Source organism: Narcine bancroftii, chromosome 1 (genome assembly GCF_036971445.1).
Source record: "Narcine bancroftii isolate sNarBan1 chromosome 1, sNarBan1.hap1, whole genome shotgun sequence".
Lineage (NCBI taxonomy): Eukaryota > Metazoa > Chordata > Chondrichthyes > Torpediniformes > Narcinidae > Narcine > Narcine bancroftii.
The window spans coordinates 384,688,376-384,711,333 of record NC_091469.1 but is presented as its reverse complement, the minus strand read 5'-3'; positions in this window follow the sequence as shown (position 1 = coordinate 384,711,333).

The following is a 22,958-nucleotide window of genomic DNA, read 5'->3' as shown; positions in this document are numbered from 1 at the left end:
GGCTGCATTGCGTCCTGGAATGGAGGCACCATTATGTCTGAATGGAAATCCTGCAAAAGGTAGAGGTCACAGCCCAGTACTTAACAGGCAAAAATCTCTCCAACATCAAGGAATCTACATAGATTGCTACCATCAGAGAACAAATTTCAGATTCAGATTCAGATTTCAGATTTATTGTCAGAGTATATACATGACATCACATACTGCCCTGAGATTCATTTACCTGTGAGTAAGGCAGAATTATCACTATTGTTAGGGCAAAAAAAAAACTGTACACAGCATATACATGTAAACAAATAAATAACTGTAAATAAATAATGAATGTAAACAAACTGTGCAATACACAGAGAAAGATCAATAAAGTGCAAAAGTAAGTCCTTAAATGAGTCCCTGTTGAGTTTGTTGTTGAGGAGTCAGATGGTGGAGGGGTAGCAGCTGTTCCTGCTCCTGGTGGTGCAAGTCTTGTGGCACCTATATCTCCTGATGGTAGCAGCGAGATCAGAGCATGTGCTGGTTGGTGTGTATCCTTGATGATTGCTGCTTCTCTTCGACAGCAGCTTTCCCTGTAGATGTTCTCAATGGTGGGATATCCTGGGCTGTGTCTACTACCTTTTGCAGGGCTTTACACTCAGAGGTATTGGTGTCCCCATACCAGAGCATGATGCAGCCGGTCAGCACAGTTTCCACCACTCATCTGTAGAAATTTACAAGGATTTCTGATGTCACACCAAACCTCCACAAACTTCTGAGGAAGTAGAGGCACTGATGTGCTTTCTTCATGATGTCATTAGTATGTTGGGTCCAGGAAAGATCCTCTGAAATAATGACTCACAAGAATTAAAATTTGCTCACCCTCTCCATCTCTGATCCCCCAATGATCACTGGATTGTACACCTCTGGTTTTCCTTTCCTTAAATCAACAAACAGCTACTTGGTTTGGGTGATATTGAGTGCAAGGTTGTTGTTGGAGCCAAGTCTTCAATCTCCCTCCTGTATGCTGACTCATCACTTTTTGGCAATTAGTAGATGGTGTTATTGTCATGTCAAGCCACACAGTCGTAGGTGTAAAGTGAGTAGAGCAGGGGGCTAAGAATGTAGCCCTGTGGTACTCCGGTACTGATGAAGATGGTGGAGGAGATGTTCTTACCAATCCTCAATGATCAGCAACCACCCAGGACATGCTCTGTTCTCACTGCTTCCATCAGGAAAGTGGTATATGCACCACAAGGACTCAGACCACCAGATTCAGGAACTGCTGCCACCCCTCTACCATCGGACTCTTAAACAACTCAATCAGAGACTCATTTAAGACTCTTAGTTTCCATATTATTTAATACTGATTTTTTTTTCTGTATTGCACAGTATTTTTGTTTACTTTTTTTTTCTTTTATTGCATTTCTCTTTGTGTATGTACCATGTGATAGTACAGATTTTATTGCCAATGCGTATATATGCAGATTGTAGTGTAGGATGACTGTGATTGGCTGAGAGCGTAGTCACAACTACTGGCAGGTCTTAAAGGATTGCTCCTAGCCAGACCAGGACATTTTGGACTGGTCGACCTACATGTGATATGCTCCAGTCTTTTAGTTAATAAAAGCCTTGGTTTGGATCAACAAGTCTTTGGTTCTTTCAACGTTCTCTACGTACCATTTCTTGGCTACTGCTTTTTGCACTACCGGTAAGTAGAATTTCTGCCTGGCCTAGAGTAAAAAAGAATCTCAGGGTTGTATGTGATGTGGCAAATGTTCCCTGACAATAAATCTAAAATTTAAACTTCAAACTTTGAAGAAGTGGATATTTCAATTTAAAATGAAGTCACAAAAAATTGTTGCTGAGGAGAAATTATTATTAATAACGTGACATGAAAGAGAAATTCCCCGATGGATTACTTTCCCAAGTTGTTAATTTACTGTTTCATTTATACCATCTCAGAGAAGCAAATGAGATCAGGGTGGTTACTTTTTGAGATCAAGTGGGAACCCAGGTGCTTTTGTGTTAATGGCTGACCCACAGCAGGTCATTGAATTACCCTCTCACCACAGGAGATTGCTTTCTAAGCTAGATCACTTTGTGCAATGAGAACAATAATAATTAATAATGGTGAGAGGACAGAAATACATTTTGTTTGTAGTGTGATGCACATCGCAGAGTATTTCTAACAGTAGCTATACTTGGCATTCGATGCATGTTATTTGATGCTCTGTGGTCTTTGCATGGTATTTGTTGAGAGCACCATTCATGAACCACTATTAATTTATCATTATGTCACCTGGTGTTTGGAAATCAATCTGGCTGTGAACCATGTATTGATTTGAAGCTAGTATTCTATCAACATACCCCTGAACATGGCCCTTAACACTCCAAAGGACTGTGGCATCGCTGCTGTATTCCAAGTTTCATGCTGCTTTTTAGGTAAAAGATAGCTTCATTTTCTTGAGAATGTACATATTCTCTAAGGTTATCAAGCTAAACGTGTACCAGTAATAAGATATCTATGTGGATAATTAGATTCAGATTCAGATTTCAGATTTATTGTCAGAGAACATACATGACATCACATACAACCGTGAGATTCTTTTTTCTGCGGGCACGGCAGAATTGCCATTAACTGTATTAGGGAAAAAACTGTACACAGCATAAACATGTAAACAAAGAACTGTAAACAGACAATAAATGTAAACAAACTGACTGTGCAATACAGAGAAGATAAAAAAGAAAATCAATAAAGTGCACAAGTAAGAGACCTTAAATGAGTGTTGTTGAGGAGTCTGATGGTGGAGGGGTAGCAGCTGTTCCTGAACGTGGTGGTATGAGTCTTGTGGCACCTATACCACTTTATTGATGGCAGTAGTGAGAACTGGGGTTTAGCAAATTTGATAACAATAAATCGGGTCAAATGCCAAAATCTGAAGCAGACAAATTGGCAAGGAACACTAAATTTGTCAGTTCCTCAATAATGGATTGCAGCAAGGAAATGATGATTTCTCTGCATTAAAGTCACTCATCGTTGGGTTTAGATGCTGTCTAAACCATCGGGCGGCGGCCCCGATACGGGCAGGAGCAAGGGGGAGACGGCGGCCCCGGCCTCGGTCGAGTGAGGCAGGCGGAGGCCCCGATACGGGCAGAGAGTTGGAGGCGGCGGCCCCAGTCCAGGCACAGGGAGAGCAGCAGCGGCCCCGGCCCCGGTCCGGGCGAAGGGTAGACGGCGGCAGCCCTGATCCGGGCAGGAGCAAGGGGGAGACGGCGGCCCCAGCCTCGGTCGAGTGGGGCAGGCGAAGGCCCCGATCCGGGCTGAGAGTGGGAGGCGGCGGCCCCAGTCCAGGCACAGGGTGAGCTGCGGCGGCCTCGGCCCCGGTCCGGGCAGTATGGACCGACCTAGGAGGGGAGGCAGGCCCCTCCAGCCCGGGTAAGAAACCTGCATAGGAGAAGGCCACTCCGATATAAAACCTACGACCCAAGGACCTCGCTGCCACGTCCCAGCTTGCTTGGCCACGGCACACGAACCATGGGTGTAAAGGGTGGGGCCAGTACTGCGCGCACTGCACTCCACCTAAAAGCTCCTTTGCGCAGGCCCGAGGACAGGTCCACGTCCTCCCACTCCACGTCCTCCCCCTCCACGTCCTCCCCCTCCACGTCCTCCCCCCCAAAAGATGCTCACAAACTCAAGCTAGCATGCTGGAACATCAGAACCATGCTAGACAAGGCTGACAGCCACCGACCTGAACGTCGGTCTGCCCTCATTGCACATGAACTCCTCAGACTTGACATCGACATAGCCGCTCTCAGTGAAGTCCGCCTGGCAGATGTAGGCAGCCTCCAAGAACGCGGCGCGGGCTCAACACTCTACTGGTCTGGCAAGCCTTCAGATGAACGACGCCTATCTGGTGTAGGCTTCATGGTCAAGAGCTTCATTGCCTCCAAACTCGAAAACCTTCCGACAGGCCTCTCAGACCGAATCATGTCCATGCGACTCCCACTTCAAAACAAGCGTCACATCACCCTCATCAGTGTCTATGCTCCAACCCTCCAGGCGGAACCAGCAGAAAAGAACAAGTTCTACACCGACCTGCGCAACCTCATCCAACGTACCCCTTCAGCCGACAAGGTTGTCATCCTGGGCGACTTCAACGCTCGTGTCGGCAAAGACTCAGAAACCTGGCCAGGAATCCTGGGCAAGCATGGCGTCGGCAAGTGCAACGACAATGGGCGCCTCCTGTTGGAGCTCTGCGCAGAACAGCGGCTTGTCATTACAAACACCCTTTTTCAGCAGAGGGACAGCCTTAAGACCACCTGGATGCATACCCGATCCAAACACTGGCACCTCCTGGACTACATCCTGGTGCGAGAAAGTGACAAACGAGATGTGCTCCACACCAGGGTCATGCCTAGCGCGGAATGCCACACTGACCACCGGCTGGTTTGCTGCAAGCTCAACCTTCACTTCAAACCAAAGCCCAGGAACAATAAAGCCCCCAGAAAGAGGTTCAATATTGGAAACCTGCAGTCAGACGAAGCGAGAGGAAACTTCCAGGCAAACCTCAAAGCAAAGCTCGACGATGCAACCCGCCTCACGGACCCGTCCCCTGAAACCCTCTGGGATCAGTTGAAGACTACCATACTGCAATCCACTGAAGAGGTACTGGGCTTCTCCTCCAGGAAAAACAAGGACTGGTTTGACGAAAACAGCCAGGAAATCCAGGAGCTGCTGGCAAAGAAGCGAGCTGCCCACCAGGCTCACCTTACAAAGCCATCCTGTCCAGAGAAGAAACAAGCCTTCCGTCGCGCATGCAGCCATCTTCAGCGCAAACTCCGGGAGATCCAAAATGAGTGGTGGACTAGCCTCGCCAAACGAACACAGCTCAGCGCGGACATTGGCGACTTCAGGGGTTTCTACGAGGCTCTAAAGGCTGTGTACGGCCCCTCACCCCAAGTCCAAAGCCCGCTGCGCAGCTCAGACGGCAAAGTCCTCCTCAGCGACAAGATCTCCATCCTCAACCGATGGTCAGAACACTTCCAATCTCTTTTCAGTGCCAACCGCTCAGTCCAAGATTCCGCCCTGCTCCAGCTCCCTCAACAGCCCCTAAGGCTAGAGCTGGATGAGGTTCCCACCCTGGATGAGACATATAAGGCAATCAAACAACTGAAAAGTGGCAAAGCAGCAGGTATGGATGGAATCCCCCCAGAAGTCTGGAAGGCTGGCGGCAAAACTCTGCATGCCAAACTGCATGAGTTTTTCAAGCTTTGTTGGGACCAAGGTAAACTGCCTCAGGATCTTCGTGATGCCACCATCATCACCCTGTACAAAAACAAAGGCGAGAAATCAGACTGCTCAAATTACAGGGGAATCACGTTGCTCTCCATTGCAGGCAAAATCTTCGCTAGGATTCTACTAAATAGAATAATACCTAGTGTCGCCGAGAATATTCTCCCAGAATCACAGTGCGGCTTTCGCGCAAACAGAGGAACCACTGACATGGTCTTTGCCCTCAGACAGCTCCAAGAAAAGTGCAGAGAACAAAACAAAGGACTCTACATCACCTTTGTTGACCTCACCAATGCCTTCGACACCGTGAGCAGGAAAGGGCTTTGGCAAATACTAGAGCGCATCGGATGCCCCCCAAAGTTCCTCAACATGATTATCCAACTGCACGAAAACCAACAAGGTCGGGTCAGATACAGCAATGAGCTCTCTGAACCCTTCTCCATTAACAATGGCGTGAAGCAAGGCTGTGTTCTCGCACCAACCCTCTTTTCAATCTTCTTCAGCATGATGCTGAACCAAGCCATGAAAGACCCCAACAATGAAGACGCTGTTTACATCGGGTACCGCACGGATGGCAGTCTCTTCAATCTGAGGCGCCTGCAAGCTCACACCAAGACACAAGAGAAACTTGTCCGTGAACTACTCTTTGCAGATGATGCCGCTTTAGTTGCCCATTCAGAGCCAGCTCTTCAGCGCTTGACGTCCTGCTTTGCGGAAACTGCCAAAATGTTTGGCCTGGAAGTCAGCCTGAAGAAAACTGAGGTCCTCCATCAGCCAGCTCCCCACCATGACTACCAGCCCCCCCACATCTCCATCGGGCACACAAAACTCAAAACGGTCAACCAGTTTACCTATCTCGGCGGCACCATTTCATCAGATGCAAGGATCGACAATGAGATAGACAACAGACTCGCCAAGGCAAATAGCGCCTTTGGAAGACTACACAAAAGAGTCTGGAAAAACAACCAACTGAAAAACCTCACAAAGATAAGCGTATACAGAGCTGTTGTCATACCCACACTCCTGTTCGGCTCCGAATCATGGGTCCTCTACCGGCACCACCTACGGCTCCTAGAACGCTTCCACCAGCGTTGTCTCCGCTCCATCCTCAACATCCATTGGAGCGCTTACACCCCTAACGTCGAAGTACTCGAGATGGCAGAGGTCGACGGCATCGAGTCCACGCTGCTGAAGATCCAGCTGCGCTGGATGGGTCACGTCTCCAGAATGGAGGACCATCGCCTTCCCAAGATCGTGTTATATGGTGAGCTCTCCACTGGCCACCGTGACAGAGGTGCACCAAAGAAAAGGTACAAGGACTGCCTAAAGAAATCTCTTGGTGCCTGCCACATTGACCACCGCCAGTGGGCTGATAACGCCTCAAACCGTGCATCTTGGCGCCTCACAGTTTGGCGGGCAGCAACCTCCTTTGAAGAAGACCGCAGAGCCCACCTCACTGACAAAAGGCAAAGGAGGAAAAACCCAACACCCAACCCCAACCAACAAATTTTCCCTTGCAACCGCTGCAATCGTGTCTGCCTGTCCCGCATCGGACTTGTCAGCCACAAACGAACCTGCAGCTGACGTGGACTTTTTACCCCCTCCATAAATCTTCGTCCGTGAAGCCAAGCCAAAGAAGAAAGAAGTGAGAACAGAGCATGTGCTGGGTGGTGAGGGTCTTTGATGATTGCTGCTGCTCTCCAACAGCAGCATTCCCTGTAGATGTACTCAGTAATGGGGAGGGGTTTTCCTCTGATGTCCTGGGCTGTGTCCACTACCTTTTGGAGGGCTTTATGCTCAGGGTATTGATGTTTCCATACCAGACCGCGATGCAGTCAGTCAGCACACTTTCCACCAAACCTCTGTAGAAATTTGCCAGGATTTCTGATGTCATACCAAACCTCTGCAAACTCCTGAGAAAGTAAAGGTGCTGACATGCTTTCTTCACGATGCCATTGGTGTGCTGGGTCCAGGAAAGATCATCCAAGATAGTGACTCCAATGAACTTAAATTTTCTCACCCTCTCCACCTCTGTTCATGTTCACGGGATCATACACCTCTCATTTTCCTTTCTTGAAATCAACAATTAGCTCCTTAGTTTTGGCGACATTTCGTGCAAGGTTGTTGTTGGTGCGCGTTTCAGCTAGGTTTTAAATCTCCCTCCTATATGCTGACTCATCCCCTTCCTTTACACAACTCACTACAGTGGTTTCATTGGCAAATTTGTAGATGGTGTTATTGTCGTACCGAGCTACACAGTTGTAGGTGTAAAGTGAGTAGAGCAGGGGGCTAAGCACAGAGCCCTGTGGTGCTCCAGTACTGATGGAGATGATGGAGGAGATGTTCTTACCAAACTTCACTGATTGTGGTCTGGAGGTGAAGAAATCCATGATCCAATTGCACAGTGGGGTGTTTACTCCCAGGCCTTGGAGTTTGCAGATCAGTTTTAGGGGATGATGGTGTTAAATGCTGAGCTGTAGTCGATAAAGAGCATCCTGATGTCTGCACCTTTGCTGTCCAGGTGTTCCAGAGTTTTGTGTAGGACCAGTGGGATGGCATCTGCTGTAGACCTGCTACTACAACAGGCGAACTGGAAAGGATCCATTTCACCACTCAGACAGGAGCTGATCAGCTTCATCACCAGGTTTTCAAAACACTTCATCACTGTCGATGTAAGTGCTACTTTTTGATTGTCATTAAGGCAGGTTACTACACTCTTCCGGTATGATTGACACAGGGGTGAAACAGGGGTGTACCATGTCCTGCTGGAGTGAGATATTGAAGATATATGTGAATACCTTGATATGTTGGTCAGCTCAGATTTTCATTATTTGGCAAGGTACTCCACCTGGGTTGGATGCTTTCCTGAAGACAGCACGCATGTCATCCTCAGATATGGACAGGATGGGATCACCAAGGGTTGTGGGGGTGCAGAGGGGTAGTTATTCACTGTTTCTGATGTCACATCGGGCATAGAAGGCATTGAGTTCCTCTGGGAGCAAAGCTTTGCCATGTGCTATTTCACTGAATTTGGTTTTGTAATTAAAAATGTATTCCTCTGGTCTGGATAGATTTAGAATATTGGAAATGTGGTATGACCTCATAAAATTCATCCCATCACATACACCACCAGCTGAAACAGCTGGTAAAATTACTTTATATTAAAATGCTGTGAAATCTCTCACTGCTCCCTGAAGATAGTCAGACAAGATGTCCAAGTTCTCATTTCAGCAATTATACAATATATTTTTCTCCACATCTCACAATTGTCCCAGGACCACAGGGCCCATTATATTCCATACAGAATATCAGCATTACAGTCTGTTAATTTTTCTGTAAACCTCAATTGATCCTTACGCAGCCATCTGGACCTTTTTAAAATAATTATCACATATGTTTTTGCTGCAAGTTCTTTCCATGAGTCTACAAGCCTGTTTTTTTCCCCCAGAAAGATTCTTTTTCATCTTTAGTTTTCTTCAAGGCACACCAATTTTAGACTTGTGCGAATCTAAAATCTTACATTCATAATCTGATTACATTATCTTTTCCTTGGAGCAGAAATGGTGCTACAGATATGGTTTCAATAGTTTGCTTGAATAAATTCTAAGAATAATCTTGATTGGAGTAAAATTTGTTAAGGGGATATGCTTCCGTATTCTAATGATGTACGTCAATCTTATTTTGGTATGGGTTTATGTATAGTTGAGAACTTTCATACTTGGCAAGATGAGAGATGAAACACACCAGTTCATCATCCCTCTTCTGAAATAAAATCAATCATTAGGACAGTGAAAACCCCAGTGAGGTACAGGAAACCTTAAATAGCTGAAAAGATGGCAGGGAATCCAGAGAGAATCAGAAAATGTGGGGACCTAGAAGGTGGGAGAAGCTCTACAGTAATGGTCAGAGCACCTGATAAAGTTTCCACCAAACCTATGGTGGGAGATCTGGAACCATGGGTTTTCAGTAAAACTATTATCCATTTAAACCAGTGGTAAGTAGCAGTTTCAAGATCCTTATAGAAATTAAATGGTCAGATTGAAGTCATAAGGCTTTTTCACAAAACTGCAGAGAACAGAAACATGGGCCCAAGCACAACCAGCTCCATCATCATTCTTTCTTGCTCAGCCAGGTGCTCCTTCTTCACGACTTTCCATCCATTCATTTCAATGAAAAGAATGTCCTACATGTGCTTTCAATGGCGGAGATTGCTGGCTACTTGCATTCTCTTAGCTGGTAGATCTCAATGATAGAAGCAGGCTGATTTGTTTCTTGGCCTGTCTAGCTTAATGGAGTAGTCAGCAACAAGAGGACATGGGTTTAAGGTGGGGGGGGGGGGGTGGAAGGGATCGTTAACAGGAACCTGAGGGGTAATGTATTTTTTACAAAGATGTTGTCGGGCGTATGGAATGGGCTGCCAGAATAGGTGGTTGAGGTGGGTACAATTTCAACATTTAAGAAGAAAGTGGACAGATACATGCATAGGATGCGTTTAGAGCAGTGGTTAGAACCATAGAACATTACAGCACAGAAACAGGTCCCTTCGGCCATCCCAGTCAGTGCCAATCTGGTGATGCAACCACTACTATAGGCATACTCCTACCAACCTACTGCAGGGGGCATTCACTGTACCTGCAGGTAGGCAACCTGGGAGGCTGGCCCCACCTGGCCGGTTGTCAATCACTGGTCCGTATAAAGGCTCGAGCTGGCCCCTTCCTAAATCAGTTGTGCATATGGAACCAGAGGCTAAACAAACCTAGTGTTCAACTTTAAGCTGATTAAAGCATGTAATACAGTCACAAGTTTTGTGTTTATTTGCTGCACCACAGCGTACCACAGCCAAATGATTTTTTTTGCCTAGTCTCACTGACCTGCACCCAGTCCATATCCCTCCCATCCATGTGCCTGTCCAAATTTTTCTTAAATGTTAAAATTGAGGCCGCATTCACCAGTTGGCAGCTTGTTCCACACCCCACCACTCTCTGTGTGGAGAAGTTCCCCTAAACTTTCTCCCTTTCACTTTTAACCCATGTCCTCTGGTTTGTATCTCACCTACCCTCAGTGGAAAAAGTCTATCTACATTTACTCTGTCTATCCCCCTCATAATTTTAAATACCTCTATCAAATCTCCCCTCATTCTTCTACACACCAAAGAATAAAATCCTCACCTGTTTAACCTTTCCCTGTAACTCAGTTCCTAAACTCTTGGAAACATCCTAGTAGATCTTCTCTGCACTCTTTCTAGCTTATTGATATCTTTCCTATAGTGTGATAACCAAAATTGCACACAATGCTCCAAATATGACCTCATCAATGCCTTCTTCTACAACTTTACCATAATATCCCAACTCATATAATCAATATTTTGATTTATGAAGGCCAGTATGCCAAAAGCTCTCCTTACAAACCTATCCACCTGTGATGCCACTTTCAAGGAATTATGTATCTGTATTACCCTGATCCCTCTGTTCCTCTGCACTCCTCAGTGCTCTATCATTTACTCTGAATATCCTACCTTGGTTTGTCCTTCCAAAATGAAACACGTCACACTTGGTTGGATTAAATTCCATCTGCCATTTTTCATCCCATTTTTCCAGTTGGTCCAGATCCCTCTGCATGCTTTGAAGTCATTCTTATGTGTCCACGACACCTTTATTCTTAGTGTCATCTGCAAACTTGTTGATCCAATTTACCGCATTATCAACCAGAGCATTGAGATAGATGGCTAACAACAATGGTCCCAGCACCAATCCCTGAAGCACATCATTAGTCACAGGCCTCTAGTCTGTGAAGCAATCATCCACCACTAATCTCTGGCTTCTCCTATGCAGCCATCATTGAATCCAGTTCACTATTTCACCATGAATACTTAGCGTTTGAACTTTCCTGACTAACCTTCCATATGGGATCTTGTCAAAGGCCTTACTAAAGTCCATGTAGACAACACCCACAGCCTTTCCTTTGTCAACTTTCCTGGTAACGTCCTCGAAAAACTCTGTAAGATTGATTAAACATCATTCAAAGCCATGTTGACTATCCCTAATCAGTTTCTGACTATCTAAATAATTTGTATATCTGATCTCTTAGAACACTTTCCTATAATTCACCTACTACTGACATCAAGTTCACTGGCCTATAATTTCCAGGGTTACTTTGGAGCCTTTTTTAAACAATGGAACAACATGAGTTACCCTCTAAATTTCTGGCACCTCACCCATAGCTAAGGACATTTTAAATATTTCTGCCAAAACCCCTGCAATTTCTACATTTACCTGCCTCGAGGTCTGAGGGAATATCTTATCAGGCCCTATTTGTTTTAAGGCAGCAAGCACTTCCTCCTCTTTAATCTGTATAGATTCCATGATCTCACTGCTTGTTTTCCTTTCTTCCCAAGACTCTGTGCCCATTTCCTGACTGAATATTGATGAAAAAAAATTAAGATCTCCCCCATCCGTTTTGGTTTCATACAAAACCAATCACTCTGATCTTCAAGGGGGCCAATTTTGTCCCTTACTATCATCTTGCTCTAAATATACCTATAGAAACCCTTAGGAATTTCCTTCACATTGTCTGCCAAAGCAACCTTATGCCTTCTTTTAGACTTAACCTTTTTCTACTCACATATCAAAAGTAATCTCTTACTAAACACAGCCTATTTATTCCATAGGATGCCACGGTTCAGAGGTGGTGTGGTTCTTGTAGCAGTTAGTGCAATGCTGTTACAGTGCCAGTGATTAGGACCAGGGTTTGAATCTAACACTGTCTTTAAGGAATTTATATGTTTTCCCCATGTCTGCATGGGTTTCCTGAGTGCTCCGGTTTCCACTTGGGTCACCCAATGCACCCAAGTGATTGAACAAGAAAGACAATAAGATAGCACCATGTGCTCCATTCAAGTAAGATTATACCAGAATGGTCCTGGAGTGGAGCTTTGATTTCAAGTTGACAAAAATGGATGTTCAAATAGTTTGAAGGTGGCATAAAGACCATAAGCGCATATTGGGACTACAAGTTGTGATTTTAACAGGAAAATATTATTCACTATTGACTTTATTACTCATGTACTGTCCATACACATAGAAGCTCAGAGTTTAACACCACAGCTGCCTTGGACCTGCACTAGGTGAAATAAACTTTTGACCTCGTCTTCTAAAAAGTCAATGCTGCACATTACGTTTCTACAGTAAATGATAAGTTGATGAAAGAAGTTAGAGTTAGAGAGTAACTTAACAAAATGTAGATACTGGGACTCTGAAAGAAAAGCAGAAAATGCAGAAGATACTCAGCTTATCAGGTAGAATCTGCAGAGGAGAAAAGAATGTTTTGGTTGAAGTCTGTCCATCAAAAGTAGGAAAGAAAGAATGCAATTTAGTTTTAAGTTGTAGGAAGAGTGGAGAAGAATTAAATTAGATAAAGTGAAGATGTCTGCGAAGGTAAAGTCAGGATTGCTGTGAGAGTATGAGCTGCAAAATACATCAGACCTTTTGGAAAGAAAATGTTTTCATTTATGCAAGAATCAAGAACTTGAGTACATGTGTTAAAAGTGATTTGCATATAAGGAAAATAAATTTTATACTGCGCATCATTATGATCTGGAATGCGCTGCTTGAAATTGTAGTAAATGCAAATTCAGTTGTGGCTATCAATCAAAATGCAAATGGATGAATATTTGAAGATAAAGAATGTGCAGTGTTAATGTGGGGATGCAACCACTGGACTGTCTGTGATGTGACTGCCTGCACCTGTCCACACTCCTGCACTGCCTACTGCAGGGGACAAACCTTTGTACCTGCAGATTGGTAACCTGGGAGACTGGTTCCATCTACTCCCTGCCAATCACCAGCCTCATATAAAGGCCCACCTTGGGGTGGAGCAGAGCACAAGGAGCCAGAAGGCTACAGATCCTTGTGTGCAAGTTTTAAGCTAATAAAAGTCTGTAGTACAGCCTTTGTTGTTTGTGCTTGTTTTGTTCTCACTGCAGCGCACCACAGTGTTATGAGAAAGAAGTAGGAATACGATTGACTGGAGTATGAGGGGCTGAGTACCTTTTCCTGAACTGTAACTACTCTATGATTCCCTTTGGTAAGAGGAAGAGAAAATGTATGGATAATTCTCCAATCCTTCAGGTTATCAACACTAATCCAGAAGGACACATGTCAGCATTCTTTAAAGGAAATTAAGAAAACAGGTGGGGTTTTGCAACAATTTGGTAACTGCATGATTTCCAGCTTTTTTATTCCAAATTTAAAATACAGTAACTACATTTAAATTGTCCAGATACCATGAAATTGATTCTCAATCATTGGTGCACGTGTTCAGAGTCCAAAGGCTCTTCTATTTATCCTTAATTATATTTTAATTTGCTTATACATCTGGATATACTAACCATTGTGTACAAGAAAATTGCATTCAGAGCAATGCATCTTTAATAGACAGTGAGAATGGTAATTGACGCCAATATTTCACCATTTCCGCTGCACCACTCTTATCTACAGTAGTTATTGTCTAATTAAGGATTCACTTTAGTCCCTCCCACTGGTTGAGTAATTCTTCAGTGTTCAAAACGTTCACTAATATAGATTCTGTAACATTGATTTTGATACTAACCACAGTGTATGTAGTAGAATTGTGGCTAGCCGTTGGGTTGGGTTAATAATCTAGAACATTGATCCAGTGATACTTTTCAATCCCACTCTGGATATGCAAAATTTAAATCTGAACAAATAAATGAGGGGAAGAAGACCCATGGAATAAATCAGTCAATGGCATCATGGGTAAATAAAACTGGCTCAAGAACAGAAAGCTGCTATCTGTAGTAAATGCTCGTTGGGAAGATGCAAGGTGATGTGTCTCAAGAGTTGGTGTTCAGATTGTGGTTTTTATTGATTTGTATGTTAATGACCTGGATGTGGGTGGAGAGTATAATTTCAAAAATTGTATAACACCAAGTAGTAGAATACCACAGATGGGCATTGATAGATTGGCAGACTACTAAGACAAGTGAAAGATAGAACCATGGAACCACAGAACATTACAGCACAGAAACATGCCTCTTTGGCCCTTCTAGACTGTGCTGATCCATTTTTCTGCCTAGTCCCACTGACCTGCACCCAGTCCATAGCCCTCCATATTCAAATTCTTCTTATGGTAAAATTGAGCCCGCATTCACCACTTTAGCTGGCAGCTCATTCCACACTCCCATCACTATCTATATGAAGAAGTTCCCCTCATGGTCCCCCTAAACTTTTCCCCTTTCACCCTTAACCCATGTCCTCTGGTTTGTATCTCATCTACCAGCAGTAGAAAAAGCTTATCTATATTTACTCTGTCTATCCCCCTCATAATTTTAAATGTATCTAAAAAATCTCCCCTCATTTTTCTACACTACAGGGAAGACCTAATCTGTTTAACTTTTCCCTGTAACTCAGTACCTGAAGTCCAGGCAACATCCTAATAAATCTTCTCTGCACTCTTTCAATCTTACAGGATATCTTTCCTGCAATCAGGTGATCAAAACTGCACACAATACTCCAAATTTGGCCTCATAATTTTCTTATACAATTTTACCATAACATCCCAACTCCTATTTTCAATACTTTCTGACTAACCTCCCAAGTGGGACCTTGTCAAAAGCCTTATTAAAGTCCATGTAGACAACATCCACACCCTTTCTTTCATCAACTTTCCTGGTAACCTCCTTGGAAAACTCTATGAGATTGGTTAAACATGACCTACCTCGCACAAATCCATTGACTATCTTTTATCAGTCCCTGGCTATCCAAATACTCGTGTATCCAATCTCTTAGAACACCTTCCAATAACTTACCTATGACTGGCATCAGGCTCACTGGCTTATAATTTCCAGGATTTGGAGCCTTTTTTAAACAATGGAACAACATGAGCTACCCTTCAACACTCTGGCACCACACCCATGGCTAAGGACATTTTAAATATTTCTGCCAGAGCCCCTGCAATTTCTACATTAGCTTCACTCAAGTTCCAGGGGACTTTCTTGTCAGACCCTGGGGATTTATCCACCCTTATTTGCTTTAAGACAGCAAGCACTTCCTCCTCTTTAATCTGTATAGGTTCCATGACCTCACTGCTTGTTTTCCTGATTTCCCATGACTCTGCAAATTTCCTGAGTGAACAATGATACAAAAAAACATTCAAGATCTCCCCCATTTCTTTTGGCTCCATTCATAATTGACCACTCTGATCTTAAAGGGGACCATTTTTGATCCTTACTGTCATTTTCCTCTTGATATACCTATAGAAACCCTTAGGACTTTGGTTCACATTGTCTGCCAAAGCAATTTGATGTCTTCTTTAAGCCTTTTGATTTCTTTCTTGAGGTTTTTTCTCTTGAGAAAGCAGAGAGTAGTAGTGGAAGTAACATACTCTGCCTGGAGGTCAGTGACTAGAGGAGTTCTGCAAGGATCTGTTCTGGGACCCTTGCTCTTTGTGATCTTAGTGAACTAGGAGGAAGAAGCAGGAGGATAGGTCAGTAAGTCTGTGGATGATTAAAAGGTTGGAGGATGGTGTTGAAGGTTGTCATAAGTTACAAAAGATAGAGACAGGATGCAGAGTTGGGCAGAAAGGTGGCAGATGGAGTTCAAACCTGGTAAGTGTGAGATGATGCATTTGGGAAGGACAAACCAGAAGGCTGAGTACAGGGTTAATGATTGGTTGGAGAGTGTGGAGGAGCAGAGGGATCTTCAGGTCCAAATCCATCCATCCCTCAAGGTCGCTGTGCAGGTTGCTCTGATAGTTAAGAAGGCCTATGGAATGATGGGCTTTATTAATAAGGGGATTGATTTCAAGAGTAGAGAGATCATGTTGTAACTCTACAAATCTCTGGTGAGACCACACAGAGTACTGTATTGTGTTCAGTTCTGGTCACCACTTTATAGGAAGGTTGCGGATGCCATTGAGAGGGTGCAGATGAGATTTACTAGAGGATGTTGCCTGGATTGGAAAATAAGTTAGCAGTGTTCACAGAGCTGGAACTTTTCTCTTTGGAGAATAGAAATATGAGAGGAGACTTAATAGAGGTCTACAAGATTATGAGAGGCATAGAGAGGGTGGACAGCCAGCACTTTTTTCCCAGGGCAGGAATAGGAAACACCAGAGGATATGAGTACAAAATGAAGGGAGGGAAGTTTAGGGGAGACATGGGGGTACGTTTTTTACACAAAGAGTTGTGGGTGTGTGGAATGCCTTGCCAGGGATGGTGATAGAGGCTGAAACATTAGGGGCATTTAAGAGACACATGGATAGAAAACAAAATTAGAGGATTACAAGGAAGGGAGGGTTTAGCATTTTTTTAAAGGAATATATGGGTCAGCACAAAATTGAGGGCTGAAAGGCTTGTACTGTGCAGTAGTGTTCTATGTTATATGTTTTCCTGCATTTTTACACTCCTCAAGTACCTCATTTGCTCCATGTGGTCTATACCTGCTATACTCCTCGCTCTTCTTCCAAACCAGGTCCCTAATATCCTCAAAAACTAAGATTCCTTATGCTTGTTAACTTTGCCTTTAATCCTGTCAAGAACATACAAACTTTCACCTTTAAAGGTCTTCCACTTACCTTGCACATCCTTGCCCAAAGACAACTTATCCAAGTCTATGCATTCTAGATCCTTTCTCAACTCCTCAAAAGTGTTTTTTTTCCTAATTTAGAATCTCAACCTGAGGCCCGGACCTATCCTTATCCATAATTAATGAAACTAATGGCATTATGATCACTGGACCCAAAATGTTCCCCAACACATACTTCTGTCACCCGTTCTGTCTCGATCCTTGTTAGGGGGTCCAATATTGCTCACTCTCTAGTTTGTACCTCCATACAGTAAACTGATTTAGAAAACTTTCCTGAACACATTTGACACACTCCTAGCCATTCAGACCTTTTACAGATGGGAGTCCCAGTCAATATGTGGAAAATTAAAATCCTCTACTGTCACCCTTCTACAGCTGTCTGCTACATCTCTACAGATTTGCACCTCCAATTCTCGTTGACTATTGGGCAGTCCATGAGTGTGGACCTATATTACCAGTTCCACCATAAAGCCTCAGTAGGCGTGTCCCCTGGTTTGTTCTTCCCGAGCATAGCTGTGATATTTTCCCTGATGAGCAATTCCACTCCTCTTATTTCAAATATTACAGTCATTTTGGTTGAATCAATGTAGCTTAAGTGCCTCATTTGCAAAAGGGTTTGATGGGACAGAGCCCCTTGAATGTATTTGTGCGTAGATATTTGAAATTGGTATGACATGCTCAGTGGTACCTCTTGTGGGACCCTGGGCTGCGCATAAAAATTCATCAAGTGAAAAAGCAAGTTGGTTGTATTAATCTGTGTGAAACACTGGCTGGGTCAGTACTGGAGTAATGAGTCCAATTACCAAGGATACAAAGTTCTCAGAAAGGGTCTGGAGAGAATAGTCCAAGGTCAAGAAACATGGTTGTGTTACAGAAGATGGGATTGATCTCCTTGAAGAAGTGAAGGTGAAAGAATACTTGTTAGGGTGGGAAGGCAGATGATCAAGGAACAAATTTAGTGAAGGACAAAGATAAACAAGGGCACGAGGAATTTTCTTTTTGAGGCAGCAACAAACCAGAATTCACTGTCACTAAGCTTGGTGCAAGCAGAGTGAATTTGGGCTTTCAAAAGTGAAATGGACAGGTACTTAAGAGAAAATAATTCACAGGGAAAGAGTAGGAGGAAGGAGCAGTGGATTATTACACTACAGCAAACTGACTGATTGAATGGGCTGAATGGCCTCTTACTCTTCCATAACAATTCTCTGAGTGAAGAAGTCTCTTGTTATCATTGGGGCTTAATCCCGATGAAAATCTTAACCACCAGACAATATATTTTATTCATTAACAGCGCTTGATTCTGTCTCAGTATAGGGCTCGAATACAATTGCAGTTGTTTATTATTGCTGTATTGCTTTTCTACTGAGTATACGTAACACTGACCACTTTCATTTTTTATTATTTATTTTCAGCACATTTTATCTATTAGAATTTTAAAGTTCCCAAATAATATTTTTAAATGTGTTAAATTTCAAAATGAGCTGTGTAGAAGTTTGATGCCTGTGTTAATTAAATTTGATCGCTGAGGCATCTGTCACAAGTAAACAGCATAGCATCGTTTAAAAACATTTCGTCGGATATTTTCCCATTTCACAGCCACTGTTAATTGTACAGCCAGTTTGGATGAAGCAGTAATATTGCGTCATTCCTTAACACAGTTCTCCATTTGTTTCACTGTATTTGGGTGAAAATCTCAGGTTCATTTTTTCAAGACAGTATGGATAATCTGAACAGACTGTTCGGGAAAAGAGAGGAAAATCAGAGATGGGAGAGAAATAGAACTGATAGAAATTATACTTTTTTCCTTTACCTAAGCTCTGGCATTGTCTCTTTCAAGAAGCTCTGAACATTGGCAGACTATTCAATAGGGAGGGTTCATATTTGGAAGTAACCTAATAATGTTTATACAAAGATTCCTTCTAGAGAGAGTCACCGGATAATACTTGGGAGAGTTGCCTGCGTTGGGCTCCTCCATAGTCCAGAGGCACTAAACCTGAATACATGCTACATCTATGATTCAGCTTATTCAACATAGTGTGCAAATTTTTCAAGGGTAACTTTTGATTCATACAGCTGCCAATATCAACTCTGAGTATGACAATGCACAAGAAAAAAAACATTCAAAGGGCATTACTCAAAATTAAACAAGCTAACACCAGTATTCTTATTGAAGCAGAAAGTGGGCATAATGTACAATTGACATCCTTGGGGTAGCACAAGAGGAGGAACTAGTGGCTCTAATGACTTCAATGTTTAGAGTTTGCTCTGTTTAGGGTTCCTCTGTTTCTTCCCACATTCCAGTGTAAATTACCCCAAGTGTACAACGAAGTAGATGGGACTGGAGGTGGGCGGAAAGTATAGATTTTATGGGAAATCAGTGGATGAATAGATTTCTCTGTGAGCCAGCATATACTCGGGATAATGGCCATTGTAAAGAAATGTAGAAATACAGACTTAGCTGAACGACATGCTCCTCAATATTGAGAAAGATTATCAGCATTATTTTATTGAATGGCAAAGCAAGCTTTGATGTCAAATGACCTACTCCTCTTCTTATTTTCCATGTTCTTTATTTCAAGTGCATTCTGCCATCCAGTAACAGAATATAGATTATTAAGAGTGATTTACTGTGCTGCGAGTTGGCCACATAATCAGAAACTTAAATGTGCTCCCTTGGGATGCATGAGATAAATGGGGAGGCCTGGAGAAATGTAAGTAACTCTACCTCACTTTTCCCTATTCTGTTTAGCACACTTTGTACACTGAATCCAGCAATGTGGCACATGTTACTGAACTCTTCAGCCATTTCCAACCCTGATTTTTTTGCCTCCAGTTGCTGAGGGGAATATTTATTCCTGTGAATAGATTACAGAACACTACAGCACAATACAGGCCCTTCAGCCCACCATGTTGTACTGACCCACATATACCTACCAAAGAAAAAACTAAACTCTCTCTACCTCATAAGCCTCTATTTTTTTTTCATTCATTGTCATGTATCTTCAATGCCCCTGGCAATGTATTCCAGGCACCCACAACTCTCAGTAAAGAAAACCTACCCCTGATGTCTCCCCTAAACATTCCTCCCTTCAGTTTGTACAGATGGCCTTTAATGTTTCTTACTCACAGCCTGAAAAATGGTGTTGACTGTCTACCTCATCTATGCCTCTCATGACCTTGTAGACTACTATTTAGACACCTCTCATCCTTCTTTGCTGCAAAGAGAAAAGACCTAGTTATGTTAATCTTGCCTCATAAAACATATATATTGTCCAATTGTGGAGATACACCACTGTGTACTGATACTTGGTTACTGGCACTGTGTATATGTTTAGTTCATATGTATGGCTGGCCCATCCCTCAGTGACTCCACTGCCTAGAATCCCCTAATAATGGCAGTTTAGCCAAATCCCTCCCTCAGTACGAGTCATGGGATTGGGCCAGAACAGGAACATGGTCCAAGTCTTATGGTATTAAAAGCCTGTTGTCTAGCAACTCCAGCCTTTTGATAGTGTATCAATTTTAATAACATAAATTATTTGTAATGGACAAGCTGTTAAAGTCAGACAAACTACGTGTATATCTGCAAATGCCAGATGCTCCAGATCAATTTGAGCTCTGGTTTATCTACTTCAATGACCTTTTGCATGCGAGCGCTCAAGTGGTGAGTACCGATGATGACAAACTACGCTTGCTGTGAATGAGGGTTGGTCATTGGGCCTACACCTTCACCAGAGGCTGCATGAGGTTTGATGAGGCCATGAATAAACTCCAAAGCAGGTTCAGCCCCAGACTAACATGGTCTTTGCTAGGCACCTTCTCGCTACACGCAAGCAACAACCCTGTGAGCCCCTCAAGGAGTACATTTGGGTCCTACACGAATTTGGGCGTGCATGTGGCTATAAAGGCGTGTCAGCAGAAGACTACACAGACAAGCTCATCCAGGATGTCTGCATGGTGAGCATCCGCTCAGATTATATCCACCAGCGGTTACTGGAACTCGATGAAAGGGCTGCCAAGGTCGCCAAAATGCTGGATCTAGCCATCCGTAACTCGGAATCTTTCACATCCAACAACGCAGCCAACTTGTGGGGGAACATGGGTCCACCATCTTGGAATGTGGGGTCCCATTCTGCCGCCGCTTAGACCCTGAGGAGCTACTACTGCAGTCAATTGAAGCACCCCTGGATGTGCTACCCAGCCAAAGAAGCGGTGTGGTCAAGGTGTGGGAAGAAAGGGAACTACGCTATAGTATGTAAGTCCAGATCCCCTCTCCAGAGCAGCACCATGTGTGGGCAGTCATCTTGGCCAATGTCACTTCTATCCCCGAGCAACAGCACCATGTGCACGCCGTGGAAGCTGCCATCTTCGCAGCCCTGGCTACGGGCGCCATCTCACTGATCCAATACTAACAACCAAGACAGGGTACTGTCTTTCCATTACTCTCGATCAGCACAGCCCTCATCAACTCATTCGCTCGATGATGGAAGTCAAAATAAACAGACATCCCATTACTTGTCTGTTTGACAGCGGCAGCACTGGAAGTTTTGTGCACCTGACATGGTGCAGGATTGTTCATTCGTGGTGAGTTCATCCAAGATATACCTGGCATCTAGGTCAGAGTCGGCTGAGACTCTGGGCCACTGCATGATATTACTAACTGTCCGGGGCACTACTTTTGACAATTTTAAACTGTGGGTTATGCTCCAGCTCTACACTCTGGTAATCCTGGGGCTGGACTTTCAGTGCCACCTCAAGAGGGTCACTTTGTAATTTGTCGAGACCCATCCTCCTCTCATTGTCCATAACCACTAAATGTTAAACCGCCCATCCTCCCCTGCACACGTGACCAATCGGTGCACCGCGACCTACCCACAATGCCCGACCTGCAGGCTAACCTCACCCTGACTGCAACCTAATCACCACCAAAAGGAGATTCAGCACAGGGGAAAGGGCATTCATCAAGTCAGAGGTGCAATGATTTCTGGCCGAGGAGATCACAGAACCAAGCACAAGTCCCTGTAGGGGCCAGGTAGTGGTGGTCAAAAATGGGAAAAAGCTCCGCATGGTTGTGGACTACACTCAAAACATTAACTGGTTCATGCAGCTGGATGCGTACACCCTCCTCCAAATTGTCGGTATATCAGATCGCCCAATACCAGATGTTCTCTACCATTGATTTTAAAATCTGCATATCACCAACTCCCCATCTGCCTGGAGGACCATCAGTATACCGCATTCAAGATAGTCAGTCACCTCTACCAATTCCTAAGGGTCCCTTTCGGGGTCACCAATGGGGTCTCTGTTTCCCAATGGAAAATGGACCAGATGGTAGACCAGCATGGGCTCAAGGCCATGTTCCCATACTTGGATAATGACACAAACCTGGAGAAATTCTTCCAGATGGCCAAGGCACTCAACCTCACTTATTACAAAGCAAAGTGTGTGTTCCACACATCACACCTTGCCATTCTCGGTTGCTTCATGGGACATGGTGTCATTGGGCCAGACCCCGCATGCGCCCCCTGATGGAACTCCCTCTGCCTCGCAGCCTCAAGGCCTTGAAGAGGTGCCTTGGGTTTTCCTCTTATTATGCAGTGGGTTCCCAATTACACCGATAAGGCCCAACCCCTGGTAAAAGCCATATCTTTCCCACTCCCGGCAGAAGCTCAGGAGTCCTTCATCTACATCAAAGGGGACATCACTATGGCCATGATGCATGCCGTAGATGAGTCCACCCCTTTCTTGGTGGAGAGCCATGTATCTGATTTTGCTCAAGCAGCCACTCTCAACCAAGCAGGCAGACCGGTAGCATTCTTCTCCCATCTAAGGTCCGACACTGCCCCACAGAGAAGGAGGCCCAGGCAATCGTTGAGGTGGTGTGCCACAGGAGGCCCTACCTAGCCTGTAAATGATTTACCCTGCTGACTGACCAACGTGCAGTCACATTCATGTTCCACAACAAACAACGGGGTAAAAATAAAAATGATAAAATCCTGAGGTGGAGGATCAAACTCTCCACCTATAATTATGACATTCTATACCAGCCTGGGAAGCTCAATGAGCCCCCTGATGCCCTGACCTGGGGG